Source organism: Onychomys torridus, chromosome 11, assembly GCF_903995425.1.
Source record: "Onychomys torridus chromosome 11, mOncTor1.1, whole genome shotgun sequence".
NCBI lineage: Eukaryota > Metazoa > Chordata > Mammalia > Rodentia > Cricetidae > Onychomys > Onychomys torridus.
This window is the reverse complement of record NC_050453.1, coordinates 60,248,419-60,252,166: the sequence shown is the minus strand read 5'-3', so window position 1 is coordinate 60,252,166 and position 3,748 is coordinate 60,248,419. Positions and strand designations below refer to the sequence as shown.

General features: G+C 44.8%; 1 pseudogene; it reads right to left on the bottom strand.

Annotated features, from left to right (window-relative positions):
- Positions 1 to 3,368: 3,368 nt before the first annotated feature.
- On the bottom strand, positions 3,369 to 3,748 carry LOC118592937 (annotated as a pseudogene).

Below are 3,748 nucleotides of genomic sequence, written 5' to 3'. Positions count from 1 at the left end.
CACACCTCTAATCCCAGCACTCAGGAGGCAGAGGTAGGCAGATCTCTTGTGAATTCAAGGCCAGCCTGGTCTACAAAGGGAGTTCCAGGACAGCCAGGGCTACACAGAGAAACCCTGTCTCAAATAACCAAAAAGAGCCGGTGGTGGCACACGCTTTTAATCCCAGCACTTAGGAGGCAGAGCCAAGCAAATCTCTGTGAGTTCGAGGCCAGCCTGGTCTACAGAGGGAGATCCAGGACAGGCACCAAAGCTACACAGAGAAATTCTGTCTCACAAAACAACAAACAAACAAACAAACAAAAAACCCAAAAGGAAAAGAAAAAAAGGGAAAAATATGTTGGCTTCAGGTTTGGTTCCCAGCACCTTTTACAGCAGCCCATGACTATCTGTGACTCCAGTTCCAGGGAATCTGGTGTCCTCTTGTGGCCTCTGAGAGCACTGCATGCTTGTGGTACACAGGTGCAGGCAAACATACAATCAATTTTACAAAAAAGACAAAAGAATTTTTTGAAGACAAAGTCTGTAACTTGCTATGTAGACCCTCAAGCTGGTTTAGGCTTCCCCCTTTTTTCTTTTCTTTCTTTTTAAAGACAAAATCTAACCTTTAATTCCAACACTCAGGCAGAGGCAGCCTGGTCTACAGTTCCAGGACAGCCAAGGCTACACAGAGAAATCCTGTCTCAAAAAGCAAACAAGACAAAATCTCACTATGTAATTCAGATTGACCTGGAACTATGTAGACCAGGCTGGCCTCAAATTAAGAGATCTACCTGCCTTTACCTCCTGAGTGCAGAGATTAAAAGTGGATATTACTTATGCTCAGCCAGGCTGGCTCCTATGATGGTTTTGGGTTTTGTTTTAGATTTATTTATTTTTATGTTTGTGGGTGTTTTGCTTGTATGTGTCTCTGCACATGCATGTAGTGCCTGAGGAGGCCAGAAGAGGGTGCCAGATATCCCAGAACTGGAGTTAAAGATGGTTGTGAACTGCCTTGTGGGAGCTGGGAATCGAACCCAGGCCCTTTGGAAGAACCCAGTTCTCTTAACTCATGAACCATCTCTCCAGTCTTTCTTTTTTTGACTGGCAAAACTTAGTTCATTAAAATCAAGTCTTGTTGTTTTTGTGTTTGAGACAGTTTCTCATTGTGTAGTGAGTCTTCCTGGCTTGGAACTCACTATGTAGACCAGCCTGGTCTCAAATGCAAAGAGATCTACCTGCTTCTGCCTCCCAAGTGCTGGGATTAAAGGTGTGTACTACCATGTCTGGCCAGTTTTGTTTTTGTTTAAACAAATTTCAGTAGCCAGGCCTGGTGGCTCGTGCCTATAATCAGCACTGGGAGGCTGTGGCAGGGAGATTACTGCAAGGTGGAAGTCAGTCTGGATTCAGAGTGACCTGTCTCAAAAAGTCAAGACAACAACAAGAACAACACCACACAATTTTATCAGGAGAAAACTACTTCCTTTGTGACTCTCAAATACCACCTTTAAGAGACACTTGATGACCTTCTTTACTTCCCATTCCTCCCTTGCCTTCTCACATTACCAATTAAAATTACACGTTTCTCTGACCTCACCTTGTTAACCTTTTTAGTTATTTCTTGGCTACTCTCCCATCCCTTGGCAAACTTCTTGAGAGTAGCTATCATGTGAGCTGGAGTCCAGAACTGTGCCTAGGACCTTCCAGTCAATAATCACGTGTTGAGTGTGTCAATTGTCTTAAAGTCACCTGTCAAACAGCCGTTGCCACAGTTTGATCAACACAGCAATGTCTGATCGGAAGCAAACAGGCCACAACTGTGGGTGGGAATAGAACTTACAGGTCCTTAGGGAAAAGCTGCCATAAAGTCTAACTAATTTGTAGAGTGTAATTATAAAATTCAGAGTGGCTGGGGACACCACATCAATTAATTTGAGTGTCACTAGTAGGATTCCTGTTAATTTATGAATTTAAATGTGAGCAAATCAGTGGGGGCTTTTCTAGAATTAATACAATGAATGTATGAAGAATACTGTAGTATCACATGGGAGTCTTAAAACGTTGGATTCCCAGCAATGCCCTGTGAACCCACCAGATGGCGCTGAATCACCAGGTCGGCGTATCTGACGGTTGCTCCCTTGGAAGGTCTCGTTCCCTGGGTGCACAAGCCCTGCCTTGCTCTGACACACCCGCCCATTCAAGCCTGACTCCATGTTCTTGTGGTGACTACCCGGAAGTGGGGTTGGTGCTTATCAGAGACCCGAAATTATATGAGATACAAACAAACAAGCCCTTTCTTCCTGATACACACAGTAAATGAGTAAGGGGCTGGGACACTGTGTGTGTGAGGCCTATCTGTGGGGCTTGTGTCCAGAGTTTTCCCAGCTTACCTCCTGAACGCATCCCATCTATGGGGCAGTGGTTCCAAAGGGAGACAGGGGAGAACGCCCTGTGCTCACATGGAGAATCTGTAAGTCTGATAAGGAAGTTGTACACATGACTGGCTTGTGAGGAGGAAAACCCCTCACGAGCCATTTGATTGGCAATGCACAGCTAAGGTCTAGCAGACTTGAGGCTGTCCTTTGGTGGGGTTAGTGTTGGCTCCAAAGGAGCCAGCGTCATCAGATCTGATGACACGCTGCCCTGCGTCCTTGCATTCTGTGTCCCCCAGTCACTCCAGGCGGTGTTTGCATATGATTTCCCTGTACCTGCAGGGACCCACTCAACTTCCTGCAGCATTACCCCACATTTCCTCTCCTGTTCTGCTTTATTTGACTTTAGAAACAGGATGGACACTCTCCTTGGTCTGGAAATTTGCATAGGAAGGTCATTTTCTTTCTTTTGCACTTCTGATTGCCACTTTTTTTTTTTTTTTTTTTGTGGTGGCATTCTCCTGTAAGTAGATTTATCATAGCGTCCTGTACACCCTCATGTCAAGTTGAGATGTAACAGTAGCTCTGTAAACAATACCGCAATCCAAATTCTCCTCTTGCTCCTTCATATCCAACCCCGTCTCCAACCTCCAGCATTTGGCAGTTATTATCTGCTTTAGTTTTGTTACCTAAAAAAAAAAATATTATTCATTCATTTATTGATTGACTTCTAATTCTGTAGTGTTTAGACATACACTGATTTTTTTTTTTTTTTTTTTTTTTTTTTTGAGACAGGGTTTCTCTGTAACTTTGGAGCCTGTCTTAGACTAGCTCTGTAGACCAGGCTGGCCTTGAACTCACAGAGATCCACCTGCCTCTGCCTCCCGAGTACTGGGATTACAGGCATGCACCACCACTGATTTTTAACATCATCATTTACTCATTGTTAAAGCAAGCCTATGGCTACTTTTATACAAGAGCCAACCAGGAAATCAAGACACAAATTGTCATCATCAAATCTTAATCTTCAAAGAATATCATCTCCAGGAGGCTGGCCTGGAAGGACTCAGATTCCACAAGTTTTTGAGGTTGTCCATATTTAGTGTAGGCACTGCAGTTAATTACACTTTTGCCTGAAGTCATTATTTGGGTCTTTCCAGTAAGATCTGTCTCCCACTTGGCAGTAGGTGCACAGCTTCTGTCCACGCTGCAGCCCCTCTCAAGGACTGGCTCAGCTCCGCTCAGTCTGGACACCAGCTCCGCTCAGTCTGGACACCAGCTCTTCCATTCAGCATCCTTGGAACCAGTGAATTGGGTGAAAGCAGTCTTGCATGGTGCTCCTTCACAGCTTGGTCGAACCCCTTGAAGCTGGACACACTCACCACCTTGGAGGTAGCCAT